The following is a 17,837-nucleotide window of genomic DNA, read 5'->3' as shown; positions in this document are numbered from 1 at the left end:
AATCCTGATAATATTTATTTACAGAAATCTTAGAGAAAAGTTCACAGAATACTGATGTTCTGTAAAAAAAAGGCTCTATTAAATATTTGGCTAACTCAAGTAGACTGATTTCTATGTCTGTAAAAATATTGCAGCAATACTAAATAAAAAAAGTTATAACTGAAAGTTATAATGGCTTTAAATAAATTATAGTACATTATTTCTTATTTAATAAGTTAATGGGTATGATAAGCAGTGAAGTTGTGAAAACTGCAAAACAGGCTTCTGGAAAAGTATCATAATATAATGATTACTAGATGGAAATATAATTAAGAACTGTAGTTTTCTGAAGTCAAATCTGGTTCCTGGTTTCATTATTTTCTCCCTGTCTTTTCATGCATGCTTTATGGATGGTCGCTAGGTTTTTAAAAGAAAATTAAATCATTTTTCTTGTAAATCTTGGCATAACACAGGATAAATTAAAACCAATAAACCAGTTCTATTGTTCATTTTTTCCCTAAATAACCTGAAAATATTCTATTATTTTTGTCAATTCTTCATTTAAAGTATATGTTAGTGGAAGTTATTTCATTCACTTAGAAAGGATAAGCAAAGGATAAGGATGTCACATAAATTAGAAATCTGAATACAATATAAATACAATGGTACAGGTTCAGTCCTATTCTGCTCACAAAATATAGTTATTTCTCAATTATTTAGTCAGTCAGTCTAAGTATTATGCTAATTGTTCAGTGATGGGGTTAATGCTTGAGAAAATCTTAAAGTACTATCTATGAACTTAGCCACAGCGATTTATAAATGCCTGAATCAGATGTATAAATCCAACTAATGTGGTTTATTCAGCAAACCACAACTGAAACAAATCATGTTTTAGCACAGCATATAAAGCCAACTGAAATCTGACCATCTTAGATACTTGTATGAATATTTATACAATATATTTGTATATTCTTTGAGGTGTGTAGCCAAAAATTATACTTGAGGATGTATTTTCTGAACTTTTATAGTAAATGAATCCTCCAAAGGCAGTTTATATGGTTAGGAACTGTGACATGAGCTGTGTAGGTGGAGTAGATCTTTGTAAACATCTATATCCTTTTTCCTACTTTCCTAAAATTATACAATCTAAATATTACTATCTATTATTGCCAGTCCTTCTACCAATCCTATTTCATGTATCAAGGACTTTTACTGTAAAAGAAGGAAAGCAGGATAATTTTCATTAAAACATTAAAATTATACTTATAAAAGATAGGAAGAAACATACAATAGGAAGCTCTTTATTTCAGGAGAAGTAAATTTGATGTATTTCTAATATTGTATTTTCCTTAAAAAAATGATCCTGGATTTACCGTATTTATCGGCGTATAACACGCAGTTTTAAAACTAAAATTGTAAGCTGAAACCCTGCCTGCGTGTTATACGCCGATACTGCGCGTTATACGCCGGGTCCACTGTTCCCTCTAAGGTGCGCGGCCGCAAGAAACCCCCGCGCAGAGGTTTCTAACTCCCGCGCAGAGGTTTCTTTCAAAGCAAACGTGGGAAAGTCCTTTGCAGGCAGCTAGAACTGGCTGCCTGCAAAGGACCTTCCCAAACTTGTTTCAGCGGCAGCTCTCAGCCTGGCGGCAGCGTCACACAGACTGTGGAAGGAGGGGGAGGAGGAGGGAACTAAAGAGAGCTTTTACCGAGTCTGCGCCCCACAGCCAGGACTGTCCTTGCGCCCCTCAAGCCGCGTTTCTTCCCCGCAAAGCCCTTCGGGCAACCCGAGAGTTCCGCTTGACGCCAGAAGGGCTTTGCAGGAAGAAACGCCGCGTTTCTTCCTGCAAAGCCCTTCTGGCGCCAAAAGGAACTCTCGGGTTGCCCGAAGGGCTTTGCGGGGAAGAAACGCGGCTTGAGGGGCGCCAGGACAGTCCTGGCTGTGGGGCGCAGACTCGGTAAAAGCTCTCTTTAGTTCCCTCCTCCTCCTCCTCCTCCTCCTCCTCCTCCTCCTCCTCCTTCTTTCTGGAGCCCCTTCCTCAAAGATTTGGTACCAAAGCAATGACGGTGAGGAAGTTGTGTCTTTTGGATTTTGCACTGTTGTCTTTTCAATGGTTCTCAGACTGGTTGAACCTTTAGCAGCTGGGGTGATATTCTTTACTGTTAAGGTTACAATTGGATGTGTTGGACAAATCTTAAAAGATGAAACTTTTATTAAAACGTTTGACTTAACTAAAAACGTCTTCCTTTTTCTTCTTCTTCTTAAATATGATTTATTTATTTATTTTTACTTCAGAAGTTTGATGACCATTGTACAAACTAATCCAACCTAAATGTAGAGGAGGAGAAGAAGGGGGGGGGATTTAAAAAGAGCAGAGGAAAAAGAAAAGAAAGCATGAAGAAAACATAAAGAAAGGGGAGGGAGGGAGGGAAGGAAGGAAGGCACTTTATGTTGAAACAGAAAATATTATATAAGGAAGAAAATGGAAATAACTTAGGAAGGAAGGAAGGAAGGAAGGAATTGCACTTAATATTGAAGGAAAAGAGAATGAAGGAAAAAGTATTGGAAGGATTGAAAGAAGGAAGGAGGAACAAAGAATTACACTTAATATTGAAATGGAAAAGAAAATATAATGAATGAAAGAAGAAGTATAGGAAGGGAAGGAAGGAAGAAAGAAAGAAACAAAGACTGTTGAAACAGAAAAGATAATATAAGGAAGAAAATGGAAAGACGTATAGGAAGGAAGGAAGGAAAAAAGGAAGACAATGTTGAAATGGAAAAGAATATAAGGAAGAAAATGGAAAAAAGTATAGGAAGAAAGGAAGAAATGTACTTAATATTGAAACAGACAAGGGAATGAAGGAAAAAATATTGGAAGGATTGAAAGAAGGAAGAAAGAATGGAAGGAACAAAGACAATGTTGAAATGGAAAAGAATATAAGGGAAACAATGGAAAAATGTTAGGAAGGAAGAATTACACTTAATATTGAAACAATTGAATATAATGAAGGAAAAGGAAACAGGAATAAGGGAGAGACGGAGGACTTCAGCTCCCAGAATTTCCCTGGCTGAAGAATTCTGGGAACTGAAGTCCACCCCTTGTAAAGTGACCAAGGCTGGGAAAAGAATCCACACTAGTAGGGACAATGCAAGCTATGCTTCACCCCGTCAGTCCATCTTAGCGTGCAAGAAAGACATCAGACAACGCCATAGTTGCTATGGTAGCATTTGGCTATGCGCAGCGATGCTCTCCTGGTCTTTATGGGTGGGAGGGGGGCAGTTGAGCTATGATGCTAATCCCCTCGTGGGAACACAGAGGGTGGGAGAAGAGAACCAAAGAACTTCAAACTCCAAGGTTCTGGAGTGGAGAATAAGGGGATCAACTTTGTCTAAATGATATTGACATATAAAGAACGGTTGTAGGAACTGGGTATGTCCAGTTTGATGAAAAGAAGGACTAGGGGAGACATGATAGCAGTCTTCCAATATCTCAGGGCCCAGGGTTGCTCCAAAGAAGAGGGAGTCAAACTATTCTCCAAGGCACCTGAAGGCTGGACAAGAAGCAATGGATGGAAACTAATCAAGGAGAGAAGCAACCTAGAACTAAGGATAAATTTCCTGACAGTGAGAACAATTAACCAATGGACCAACTTGCCTCCAGAAGTTGGGAATGCTCCAACACTGGAAGTTTTAAAGAAGATTTTGGATAACCGTTTGTCTTAAGTAGTGTAGGGTTTCCTGCCTAGGCAGGGGGTTGGACTAGAAGACCTCCAAGGTCCCTTCCAATTCTATTTCTATTGTATTCTCTATATTCTATTCTTTCTCTGTTCTATTCTAATCTCTTCTGAACTAAATGTTTATCTAGAACTCAAATAAATAGCTGCTTTTTGGTTTTATTTTTTTTAATATTTATCAGTCTCTCTTTTATTCCATACTTCTGGTTGAAAGACTATTCTATGTCATGCTAAACAAATGCATATTCTAGTGGCGGCGGGAGCTCGTTGGCATCTTCAGCAGCAGCCCTGCCTCCTGTGAAAAAACCGAAGATGGAGCAGATCCACGCAGATGACGTTGCTGCAACATGACTGGAGGAGGAATTCTGGGAGTTGAAGTCCACAAGGCTTAAAGCTGTCAGGTTTGAAGACCCCTGGGTTTTTTTTCCTAAAGGGTTAGGGGTGCGAGGGTCTTGTAACTTGACAGCTTTAAGACTTGCACGCTTCAATGCCAGAGTTTCTGAGCCAACATTTTGGTTGCTAAGCAGGACCGTTGTTAAGTGATACTGATATTATATAACACTTTTAATTAAGCGGGTACCTTGAATAAACATAACTTTGAGTTTCAAATAATACTGATTTCGTTGTTGTCTTAGGTGACATCTGTGAAAAAAATTCAGGTGCTCAGGCATGAAAATGTGCCGCTCAAACACTATACTTTTCCGCTCACACTGAAAAAAAATTAGAGGGAACATTGGTGGGGAAGTGAAGTGGCAGAGGGGGAAATGAACCGCATGTCTGACGGTAACTTTTATTGTTTAAACAGCCATAGGTAAAATACTGTATATCCCTGATGGAATCAAGACAGAAGCGTTCAGCATATACAGCTGCTTTCAAGTTAAAAGTTGTAGAATATGCCAAGCAACATGGGAATAGGGCTGCAGCAAGGCATTTTGGAGAGCCACCAACAGAATGCACAATACGAGAGTGGCGAAAAAATGTCGAAAAAATCAAGATGTTACCAAAATCAAAATGTGCTTTGCGCAGTGGCATAACGAAATGGCCACAACTAGAAAGTAAAGTGAAGGAATTCGTCCTGAACCAAAGAAAAGCAGGCATTGCTTTATCAACAAAAATGCTGACTTTTGAAGCTGTGAAAATCAGCAAAGAGCTGCAAATCCAGGATTTTAAAGGGACAACGTCATGGTGCCAAAGATTTATGAAGAGGCATGACCTTCGGATGCGAACAAGAACAAGGATTGCCCAGCGTATGCCAGATGATTATGAGGAAAAGATAATACATTTTCATAGATTTATTATCAATGCAAGAAAAAGACAAAATTTTGAAATGGGTCAAATCGGCAACATGGACGAAGTTCCCCTCACTTTCGATGTTCCTTCAAATAAAACTGTGGATTCAAAAGGTACTAAAACAGTAACAATTAAAACTTCAGGGCATGAAAAAAATCGTTACACTCTTGTTCTTGCCTGCACTGCAGATGGAAATAAGCTGCCTCCATTGGTAATTTTTAAAAGAAAAACGTTACCAAAGGAGAGAATTCCTAGTGGCGTACAAGTGCATGTTCATCCAAACGGATGGATAGATGAAGAAGGCATGAAGCTTTGGATTAAAAATGTGTGGGGGAAGCGCCCAGGTGCTTTGTTAAAGAAGCCATGCTTATTGGTATTGGACGCATTTAGATCTCATCTTACAGAAAGAACAAAGGCGGAGTTTCAAAAGTTCAAAACTCATATAGCAGTTATTCCAGGCGGACTGACCTCACAATTACAGCCATTAGATGTTTGCATTAACAAGCCCTTCAAAGCTTTTATGCGTGAAGAGTGGAATAAATACATGTGTGATGAAACTCAACATGAATTTACAAATTCTGGGCGAATGAAAAGACCTAGCATTTCAAAAGTGTGTCAGTGGGTGAAAACATCATGGGACGCAGTCAAAGAAGATATTGTTATCAACTCTTTTAAGAAATGTGGCATAAGCAATGCTTTGGATGGGGAAGAAGACGAACTGATCTATGAAGACAGTGAAAGCAGTGAAAGCAGTGCTCAGTTTGATTTTGAGGATACAAGTGAAGATGAGGAAGAGTTTTTTGGTTTTCCAAAAAGCAGTGATTCTGATTAAGTTTTTTTGCTCAAAGAGGTGTTTTTTCATTTCATATTTGCCTTTTAAGAGGAGTTAATGTTATAATTCATGTTCTAATGTTATAAATTTTAATCCAACATTAAGTTCCGAGCTTCCAAGTCATTTATTTTTAATGAAAAAAATTTTTACTCAAATTTTTGTGTTAAAATGGGGGATGCGTGTTATACGCCGGTGCGTGTTATACGCCGATAAATACGGTAATAATGAACCCCATAAAACAAGAAAGCAGAGTATGTAAAGAATCTTTAAAAAGAGATAAAATTCTAGGGCAGTGCCTAGCTTTCCCACCTTTCCAAATTTAGTTTGCCAATTTTACCTGAAACCAATCCTGGAGTGTCTCTCCTCCCATTCATAATTCATAAAATGTAACATATTTCTTTATGTACATGCATATACTTAGGTATTTATCCTCCCCCACCCCCAAGTCTCATTTTAAAAACAGCAGGGCCAGGATATGTATTAGGACAGTACAGGACTTTGGATTTAAAAGCAGAAACAACATGCAGAAATGCATTCTCACAGAGTCCTGATTTACAATTCCTTCAAGTAGCAGCATCTTTTCCCCTTCCCTTTGAATTCAAAGAACTGTCCGGTCCCAAGCGAGAGAGACAGAGAAAGAAAGAGAGTTAAATGATAGTCAATTAAAACTAATTGCTTGTAAAAGAAGTTACCCCATTTATAAAATTAATTGATCCCATTATCTACTTATGACAACCATTCTCTTTTACGGGCAGAATGACAGTATGCAACCACACACAATCCCTTTTCTCCTTTCACCAGGAACAGAAAAAGCAATATGGTGATGGAATGAGGGAAAAGAGATGGAAAGGGGAGGAAAAGGGAAAGATGGAGAAAAGGCAGACACCAGATGAAAATGACTAGAGGTGAGAGGTAAGTAAATAGGGAAGGAAACAAAAGAGAAGTCCAATATAGCATCTCTGAAAGGGTTAAATTCACTAGTCAAGCAACTTCGCCAAGCAATAACTAAGTTTTAGGCTAATCTTCAAAAGCATCCTATTATGCAGTATTCCAAGTGTGGTCTTACCAAGGCATTCTTTTTTATTGCATATTATGTTTTTTTTTATTTTTCCATTTTCATAGCATATAATCACATGTATACTATTACATAGCCAAAATCCTATTGTATTATTAAATGTTTATATCAATTCACCTTATCATCAACTCCCAAAAACAATTATTGGCTCTTCTGCTCTCCATACACCATATTTGTATCTTATCTACCAAAATCCTCTACCACAGTCTACAACTGTGTTGGCTTTTTTGAAAGCTGCAGCATACTGCTCGCTCATATTCAAGTGATTGTCCACTAGGACTCCAAGATCCCTGTCACAGTTACTACTATTGAGCCAGGTGCCACCTATATTATACCTGTGCATTTGGTTTTTCATGCCTAAATGTAGAACCTTTATTTTTTCACCACTGAATTTCATTTTGTTAGATAGTGCCCAATGTTCAAGTCTGTCAAGATCTTTCTGTGTTGGCTATTCCTGCCAGCTTGGTGTCATTTGCAAATTTGATGAGTTCCCAATCTATCCCATTATTCAAATCATTGATGAAGATGTTGAAGAGTACTGGGCCTAAAACAGAGCCTTGGGGTTTCCCACCGCATACTTCCCTCCATATAGATTCAGTTCCATTGAGGACTATGTGTTGGAATCCATCTGGTGGTAATGCTATCTAACCCACATTTTTCTATGTTATCAAGTAGGAGGTTATTGTCTACTTTATCAAATGCCTTACTGAAGTCCAAGTAAATTACAGAGCCCTGCTTATTAACATGGCTTTTTCTGTTCTTCTGAGCAATGATAAGAGAACACCAATTTGCAAATAGTTATTTGGAGGACAAGTTATATTTGTGTCAATAAATGCAATATGTCAGTGACACCTGTTGAACTAGATAAAGTAAATCAGATTTTTTTTTACAGTTCCTTATATTCCTGTTGCTTTTTGATGTATCTCTGTTTGAAACTGCCATCTTTTTCTTAGTTTTAGGAAACAGAAAAACATGAGCTTGCCTTCCCTGTAGGATCCCAAGATGGAAGCTATATTGATTCATATTTCTATATCTATTTATTTGTTTGTTTGTTTTGTCTTTTCTCAGATTTGAAACTCAAACCAATTACTCTTGTTCTCCTCACATTTGTTTGCCAGACAGATTATTCATGTGGGATCTTTAACATCTTTAAGGAATTTGAAAATGTAAGGTTAGGGACAATTGCATTTAATTTGCACATAGATGCTTCCAGAATATAACATTTTGGGAATTTGAATTAAGAACAGATAATATCCTTCTTCTGTTTAGCTGTATGCTTATGAATTGTACATGAGATAGATGCAGAATTTATTAAATGACATCATTTGGACATTCCTGTCATCTCCATACACTAGTGTTTTATTCATTTCCTTTAATTAATAATATCAACTGGAAAAACGACTCTAATTCCAAAATGTTTGGTAGTTTCTGATGTTATTTTGTCCGTACTATATGCTATTTACATTGGAAAAATGCATAAATGAATTTAAAAACCTACTCTTTATCTAGCTAGTATTCAGATAATAAGAATGGGGAAAGTTATGAAGATTCTTAATTAAATCCTCTAGTGTTTCCCCACTCCTGAAAGTTTCCAAGTGTTAGCTGAACCATGTTCTCAGTAATTAATTCACTGAAAATACTATCATAGGCGTCTCCCCCTCCCTCTCCCCCCTCTCTTTCCCTCCCTCCCCCCTTTCTTTCTCTCTCTCTCTCTCTCTCTCTCTCTCTCACACACACACACACACACACATACACACACACTCATTCGCTCTCACACCTACCAATGGTTCTTGCTGCTTCAACCTCTAATTTAAGCATTGCTTAGGATGAGTTTTATATGTGTTGTGAGATGTGTCAGATATGGATTTCTTCAATCTCTTTTTAGAATGTGTGTTGGCAGCCAAAACAGTTTTCGGCTTTTTCCTTTCAGACTCTTGTCAGCAGCAGTTTCCCCCACCCCCGGTCTGTGTCTTTTTCTCTTTACATAAACCATATTCTGTTCCTAGTTTTTGATGGGATCCTGAAGGGATTTTAAAGAAAATGTTGAGGGTGAAAATAACACTTTTTTCTTTAAGGCATTGACACGTACAATACAGATTAACATATGAATATGTATTCTCATAGATTATAACAGAAAGTTTCTGCCAGGATGAACAAATGTTGAACACTGCAATCTATATATTGTATATATCACAAGCAATTCATTGGAGCTCAAATAATGGGATTAAGTTTGCAGCCTCTGTTCTTTTGGTTAAATGTAGTTGTATAATATTTTTATGCAATCTGTGTCTAAATCACTACAGCTTTAGAAAGATACGGAACTCAGAATAAAATGAGTTTGCCTTCTTTGTTCCAGTATTTATGCCAAGACAAAAAGCTAAGTTTAATGTAGCAATTGCATCCTGGAGAGATTCCCATGAATGCATCAGTGTGAAGACAAATAGGCTATTCATCTAGTTGGACTTCAGACAGCTACATGAACGACAATTAGCCAGGAAATCACCTCCAGGAAGTTGGATGAAAGAGCCATGCCAATGAACAGCTTTCAGATGTATGGACCTGGAAGAATAATTTTGGGAGCCATCCTGTGCTTTCCAAATGCTGTATTAGAAGGCTATGCCACTTTTGCATTAGTATTGTGTGCTCAGTTATAAACTCACATATTTAAAACCAGTTTTCTTAAGCATAGTAAGAATAAGCAAATATGCAAATTCAAAAGGGAACAAATAAAATATTGTGCAACTGTTTCAAGAAGTATGTTCCAACATTTCCTAAGATAATATCCACTGTTTCTTGCCAAATAACTTCAGAATTTTTACATACTGTATTTTTCGGAGTATAAAAAAGTATCAAAAAAGAAGCTGCATTTTTGACTCCCGAAACCCCACCCTCTTCACCAAAATGGCCATGCATAGCTTTCAGGAGGCTTGCAAAGTGCTCCTGGGGGCTGGGAAAGGCAGAAATGAGCAAAAAACAGGCTGTTTCTTTGCTCAGGTTTGCCCCCACCAGCCCCCAGGAGCACTCTACAAGCCTCCTAAAGGCTATTCATGCCATTGTTTTTTTGAAAAAAAGGGCTTGTTTTCATAAAAAACGGGCCATTTTTGGGAGGTCTGCAGAATGCAAAAACCTTTTTTTTTTTAAATTTGCCTCTTCAAAATCTTGGTGCATCTTATACTCCGGTGTGTCTTATACTCTGAAAAACACGGTATTTAATGTAACAGAAGAAGCCCTCTGAGTTTTGCAAGTTTTGATGGCCCATTCTCCTATAACCTTTTAATGTGATATAGTTTAACTGTTGCAAGAATTTGTCTGATATTTCTCCCCAACTAGCATTACATAATCAGGCTATACAGTAGCCTGTGAATTATTTACTGAATGTCCTTCATGTATTTTTCTGAACTTTCTTCCATTTCCTCTTTCTCCTTTTGAAATCTCACACGATTTTTATTTCATTTTCATTTATTGAAATAATTAGCCCTGGAATATTTTATAGTTGAGTTTCTTTATTTCTTTTTTGTAGTCAAGAGACCCTCAGTTCATTAGAACTGAACCATAAAGTAGCAGAGTTGTTGTCTTTTAATTGCTTATTTACTTCTTTATTTATCTAGTTAGTCAACATACAGAGGTCCCGCTCTTACTCTAGACAGTGTATAAGAATTAAAAATCATAACATAAATCATATCCTTAAAAAAACCTATATCACTGGGGTCAAAAACTATACCACTTCAGATCTCTGAAACAAAATCAAAACACTCAGCCAGAGGGACTCAGTCTCCCAGCTCAAATTACTGTGGGAATATCCAAGTGTTTCATATCTTATGAAAGGCCAACAGAGTCAGGCCTTCCAAATCTCTGGAGGATGCTCTTCCAGAAGCAGGTGTAGTAATGGAGAAGACTGTCTCCTAGGTAAAAGATGATACTGTCTAATAGACAGGACCTGGAACCTGCCACCTCTGCCAGTTGGGGTGAGCAGAGACAGACAGTCCCATAAGTAATCTTACCTTTGTTCAAATGGCTTTGTAGGGGGGTGGTGGCATATTTGATTAACCACAGAAGCCCACTAAGAGCCAGTCCAAGCAGTATTCATAAAATACCCCAAATGTGCCAGTGCATTTTGGACTAATTGCACCCTCTGAGTGCTCTTCAATGGCATTCCCATTTAAAGACATTGACTTATTACCACAAGTGAGACCAGGATTTGTGTTGTTTCTTAACAAGGCAATTGTTAAGTGAGTTGTGATCAGTTTTATGAACTTTTTTTGCCAAGCTTGTGAAGCAAGTCACTGCAACTGTTAAGCAGTGACGTGCGATGAGCTTTATGGCTGGTGAGGCAGCAATAATTTTAGACGTGTAGACTTCAACTCCCAGAATTCCACAGCTAGGCATACTCAGTTCCGATTTAAAGCGACAGCATTTTTCCCACTTGCGAAATACATTTTCCCATTCTTTTTCTTCTCCCTCCCCCTCCTTCCTCCCTCTCTCCCTCCCTCCCCCTCTTTCAAACAGACACACGCACACAGAGAAGTTGGATCCCTCTCTCACTCATGCATTCTCAAACAAACACAAACACAGAAGTTGATATATTTTCCAATGGCTTGAAAGCAGCTCCTCTGCCATATCCCACCCGCATTCCCCTGCTGCCTTCCGATCCGAGCCTTTGATTGCAGGTGGAGCTACGTTGCCTTTTCAAACTTGTAATCGGTGAAGCTGGGCTTATATACTTTTATCCAGCTGTGTGTGTGTGTGTGTTTGAAAAGGCAATGTGGCTCTGCATGCAATCAAACTTTTTGAATTCCTCCCCCCTCCCCCCCACACATGCACCTTTTCCAGCTGTTTCAGAGAAGATTTCAACTCTGCTTTTGCCTGCCATCATGAAAAGAAAAAAAATGTGAAAGGAGAAAGGCAAGAGCTCTGAGTCAGACTGAGCTAGTTGCTCTCAGAGAACTCTAAAAAGCCTCTAAAAATGCCTTCTACAGGAGGCGAGAGAACCACGTGCCTCTTTTGCATAAGGAATTTTTCGCCTTTTAACCCTTGCTTAACTCTGCTCAAGTAATCATAAAGCTAGAGTAAAGGAGGTCCGTAGTTCTCTCGCCTCCCCCTGCAGTTAAGCACTAAGCAGAGTTATCCACTGTGAATCTGGCAGCAACTACCCTAGTCTTTTTCCGTTTAATTTTTTTTCTTTTCCTAATGACACTGGTGAGGCCCTGCCTCCCCTGACTGCACGTCCCTGCTGTTAAGTGACTCATGCGGCCATTAAGCAAACCCAGGTTGCAAATGATGATCATGTGACCCCAGGACACTGCAACTGTTGTAAATACATGCCAGTTGCTAAGCACCCAAATTTTGATTACGTGACCATGGGGTTGCTGCATCGATTCTACACGCAACCACCAGTTGCAAATTATTTTTTTCAGTGCTGTTGTAACTTTGAATGGTCACTGAACGGATGGTTGTAACTCAAGGATTACCTGTCAGTAGTACAAGTGAGAGTTTATGTCAGACATAAGTTTCTATGAGAAAGGACACCCAATTCAGAAACAGATAGAATTGATGTAACAAGGAAACCTGTGTAACCATTTTGTCATTGCGTGCTGAAAGAGTTTGTGTGTGCCCACACCCATAGTGCAATGCATCCGCCACAACCCCCCATGCACCCCACCTCCCTGCACCTGCACCTGCTACTCCCCTGTGCCCAGTTTTGGCCTAGCACACTCCCTGGCTCGCTACATCACAGAGATCCCTCCTTCCGGCCCTATGAATCCCACTCCAAGGTCAGATGGCGCGAGTAATCAGGACCCTGGTCTCAGGCTGCTGTCGCTAAATGCCAGGTCTGTTGTTCACAAGGCTCCTCTCGTCCGGGACTTAATTTTAGACGAGAGGGCAGACCTGGCATGTATTACTGAGACATGGCTGGGCACGGAGGGAGGAGTCCCCCTCATAGAGATGTGCCCAGACGTATTTCAGGTGCTTCATCAGCCGAGAGCCCAGGGAAGGGGTGGCGGTGTGGCTATTGTTGTCCGGGAGTCTTTAGCACCTCGTAGAATCCCTGCTCCGGAGCTTGTCGGGTGTGAGTCCCTACTGGTGAAGCTGGACCTCAAGGGTCAAGTGGGTCTGCTGCTAACGTACCTGCCTCTCAACTGCGTTGCAGCAGCCCTCCCCTCGCTCCTCGAGTCGGTAGCCGAGCTAGCAATTGAGTTCCCTAGGCTTATGGTTCTGGGGGACTTCAATTTGCCTTCGCTCGGTGAACACTCTGATGGAGCGCAGGAGTTCATGGCCTCCATGACAGCCATGGGCTTGACCCAGGTAATTCGAGGCCCAACCCACTCAGCGGGTCACACGCTCGACCTCGTATTCCTCTCGGAGCAATGGATTTGTGATCTTGGTCTGAGGGGTAATGAGATCATACCCCTGTCATGGTCAGACCACTGCCTACTGAGGCTAGACTTCCGGAGGCCAAACCCCCACCGTAGGGAGGAGGAACCGACCAGGTGGTTCTGCCCCAGGTGACTTATGGACCCCCTAAGGTTCCAGACAGAGCTTGGGGATATTCCTGATACTCTCGCCCACAGTTCGGCGGAGACTCTTGTTGCTGCTTGGCACTCGGCAGCATCGGAGTCTCTTGACCGGATTGCGCCACTACGGCCCCTCCGGGTCGGCAGATCCCGGAGGCCTCCTTGGTTCACCGAGGAGCTCCGGGAGATGAAGCGCCAGAGGAGACGCCTAGAGCACGTGTGGAGGTCCGATAGGTCCGAATCGAACTGAGCACTTCTGACAGCATGCACCAAGGAATACATCCGGGCACTTAGGACAACTAAAAGAACACACATCGCCACCTTGGTTGCGTCCGCCGAGTCCCGCCCAGCCGCCCTGTTTAGGATAACCTGCTCCCTCCTAAATAGGAGGGAGGCAAGGGACCCCTTACAGGGTAAGGCTGAGGATTATGTCCAGTTCTTGGCAGACAAAGTTGCCCGGTTTCGGTCGGACTTGGACTCCACCCCCGCAGATCCAGCCGAGACACAGGGGAATAACTTGGCAGACCATCTCTGGGTTGAGTTTCAGGATGTTGCCTCTGGGGATGTGGACAAGGCTATGCGAGCTGTGAGTGCCTCCACCTGTATACTGGACCCGTGTCCCTCCTGGCTGGTTGCCAACAGCAGTGAGGTGACACGAGGCTGGATCCAGGCGGTTGTTACCGCCTCCCTTCGGGAGGGGCACTTCCCCGCCGCACTTAAAGCGGCGGTGGTGAGACCCCTCCTGAAGAAACCATCCTTGGATCCAGCCGTTCTTAATAACTATCGTCCAGTCTCCAACCTTCCCTTTGTTGGGAAGGTTGTTGAGAAGGTGGTGGCCTTCCAGCTTCAGCGTACCTTGGAGGAAGCTAGCTATCTTGACCCCTTCCAGTCCGGTTTCAGGCCCAGTTACAGCACAGAAACCGCTTTGGTCGCATTGACCGATGATCTCTGGAGAGCCAGAGATGGAGACCATGCGTCCATCCTAGTTCTCCTTGACCTCTCAGCGGCTTTCGATACCATCGACCATGGTATCCTTCTGCGACGACTGCGGGAGGTGGGAGTGGGAGGCACCGTCTTGCAGTGGTTCTCCTCCTACCTCTCGGACAGGTCGCAGTCGGTGTTGGTGGGGGGGCAGAGATCGTCCCCGAGGCCCCTAACTTATGGGGTGCCGCAGGGCTCGGTCTTATCCCCCCTACTATTCAACATATACATGAAACCACTGGGTGAGATCATTCGGAGGCACAGGATAAAATACCATCAATACGCGGACGATACACAGCTGTATCTGTCCGCCCCGTGCCAACTCAATGAAGCGGTGGACGTGATGAACCGGGGTCTTGAGGCCGTTAAGGACTGGATGAGAGCTAACAAACTGGTACTCAACCCGGACAAGACCAAGTGGCTGTTGTGCTTCCCTCCCAACAATTTGGCCAACGTTCCATCACTCAGGCTGGGGGGTCAAAATTTATACCCCTCAGACAGGGTCCGCAACTTGGGAGTCCTCCTGGACCCACAGCTGACTTTTGACCACCATTTGTCAGCTGTGACCAGGGGGGCATTTGCCCAGGTTCGCCTGGTACGCCAGTTGCGGCCCTACCTGAATCGGGAGGCCCTCACAACAGTCACTCGAGCCCTTGTGATCTCTAGGCTGGAATACTGCAATGTGCTCTACATGGGGCTGCCCTTGAAGAGCATCCGGTGACTTCAGCTAGTCCAGAATGCGGCTGCGCGAGTGATCGTGGGTGCACCACGGTTCGCCCACATAACACCGATCCTCTGTGAGCTGCGCTGGCTACCTGTTGATCTCCGGGTGTGCTTCAAGGTGCTACTCACCATTCATAAAGCCCTCCATGGTAGTGGATCTGACTATTTGAGAGACCGCCTTCTGCCAATTACCTACCTTCGTCCCATCAGATCGCATAGAGTAGGCCTCCTCCAAATTCCATCCGCCAGTCAGTGCCGACTGGTGACTACGCAGAGGAGAGCCTTCTCAGTTGCAGCTCCGACGCTTTGGAACGATCTCCCCGTGGAGATTCGTACCCTCACCACCGTCCAGACATTCCGCACAGCCCTCAAGATCTGGCTATCCCGTCAGGCCTGGGGATAAGACCCGAACTTCACCCCACCCGAATGCTGAATGAATGTTGTGTTTTATCGGTTTATTTTTTATTCACATTTTTTTCTTTCTTGTGTTTTGTCTTCACTCCCTTCCCATTAATTGTAAGCCGCCCTGAGTCCCCTCAGGGAAAAGGGCGGCCTATAAATGTCAATAAAACTATAAAACTATAAACTAAACTGAAGCCTCTTTGGACCAAAATCAGTGGGGAGCGCCACAACCCCCCATGCTCCCCCTGCCCCTGCATATGCATGTGCATCTCCCACATGCGTCCCAAAAATCAGCTGGCTGGCAGGAGGCATGTGTGTTTGCGTAGTGGAGCTGAGCTGGGACAACAGCTTGCATGCCCACAGAGAGGGCTCCATGTGCCACCTTTGGCACGTATACCATAGGTTCAGCATCACGGGCCTAGGAAATGTTATTTACCTTCCAGTATTCTGACTTTTGTATCATTTTCCAGTCTATCTGTATGGATAGCCCTCACTTATTGATACTAGAAATTCCATTGTTAAGTGACATGGTCATCTGTGCAGCTTAGCTACAACAGTTCTGCAGTCCTGGTTACTATTGTTAAGTGAGGGCCATGCAGCTTTTTAAGCATGTACAACTGGCAACTTCCTGTCAGCTTCCCTATTGACTTTGCTCGTCAGAAGCCAATTATAAAGGTCACAAGTTGAGATCACATGATATGGGACGCAGCAGTGGCTATAAATTCAAGAAACAGTCACAACTACCATTTCTTCAGTGCCATCATAAATTCAAATGGTTGCTGAATGAGTGGTTGTTAAAGAAGGATCTCCTAAAGTGACATTTTCCTAGCTTGGTTATTTTTGGAAGGGATATCAAGCTAGTAGCTTAGCTTACTAGCCAGCCATTATTTATGGTCAGTGCTGTACTGTGAACACTTTGAGGAATGATAGATTGAAGGTGATTTGAAAAGCGGTGAGATTTTCTGGTGTTCGTCCACCTGGATACTAACCAGGTAGGGACATCCACAAGGGACAAATTATGAAGCATGTGTTATAATGTAAATTCTGCCCCTTATGTACTGGCATACAGTGGTCTGGTATAAATATAAAACGTCAACATTTGTTTTGTGAAATCATGATACACGTTTTATTATTTCGGTGTCATTGTAGAGCTAGCTGGAGGTGCCTGTGTAATCAGGTCCAACTTTGCTTAGATTTTTGAGACCAGTGAAGCTCAGCTAGTGCTGGCCTCCCAGATGCATTGACCAAGTGCACCATGTTTCTTTGCTGATACAATACCCAAGCAGAAATTATTTTTTCCCAAATGGAGTGAAGACAAACTTGCCCTCCCCAAAACATGGACTCATAGGTTTTTTTTTAAAAAAAAATTATTAGTCAACAGATTTGGAAAGGAAAGATCACGTTTTACTCAGGAAGCATTTGGGAGTACATATAAAATAAACTCGAGTTTATCTAGTCTCTCCCTCTTTGGCCATGACCATGAGTAAGTGAAGAAAACTTATTAAGGAGTGTGCCTCTGCTGTGTTTCTGTTTTTAATGAAATCATGAGCCATTTATTGAAACTGACATGGCAAGATGCTCCATCTGGTTGGCCGATGTAGAAGTGTTGCTTTATTCAACTACTGCTGCATAAAAAAAGATTGTAGGACCCATGAGAGATATGCATCATTTACCCTTGCTTGATCTGAATTTCTGGGTTCTTACTTCTTGCTCTCGCCTTCCCTGGCTTCCCCCACCCTCCTCCCCTGCTGTCCCCATAAGAAGCATGTCCATTGCAGTGCTTTCCATATGTTACTTCTGTTGTATCAATAGTGTTTAGTGGGTTGGAAGCATATCTTTTTATGATATTTTATTTTATTTATGTATGTGTGTATATGCCATGATATATTCTGTAAGCATACTTTTCAGAAATAGCTGCTGAAGTAATGAAACATTTACTGGATGGTACAGCATCAGACTGCAGATGGAGAAGTAGGAAGCATTGAATGTTTCTGCCCAAAATCCCTGTTAAGGAAGGCATGAAAGAATCTTTAAATGTAGACTCTAGGTTTAGTTGATTATACCAGTGGAAAGTAGTGAAAAAGCAAACCATAGTGGTCTGACTAACTCTAAGATTCCACCATAGGTTTTTAATTTTTTCAGATACTTGACCATCTATGATATTTCTAAGCAAACTCCTCCTTTCTCCAGTTTCCCAGTTATTACCTGAAAAAAAAGTCAGATTTCAAACTTAGGAAACAAAGAGAAACATGAAAATATGAAAATTCACATTTCTCCGGTTGTTATCTGAGGAATCATTATGATTCTGCAT

General features: G+C 41.8%; 1 protein-coding gene across 1 annotated transcript in view; it reads left to right on the top strand.

Annotated features, from left to right (window-relative positions):
• The window catches only part of PACRG (parkin coregulated), a 256,489-nt gene that overhangs the window by 122,362 nt on the left and 116,290 nt on the right, over positions 1-17,837 (top strand). The window lies entirely within an intron of this gene.

This window comes from Thamnophis sirtalis, unplaced genomic scaffold (genome assembly GCF_051295495.1).
Source record: "Thamnophis sirtalis isolate CommonGarterSnake01/CBP01778 unplaced genomic scaffold, rThaSir2_p1.2 scaffold_6, whole genome shotgun sequence".
NCBI lineage: Eukaryota > Metazoa > Chordata > Lepidosauria > Squamata > Natricidae > Thamnophis > Thamnophis sirtalis.
Note: the sequence above shows the minus strand (reverse complement) of the source record. Positions and strands in the feature narration are given on the sequence as shown.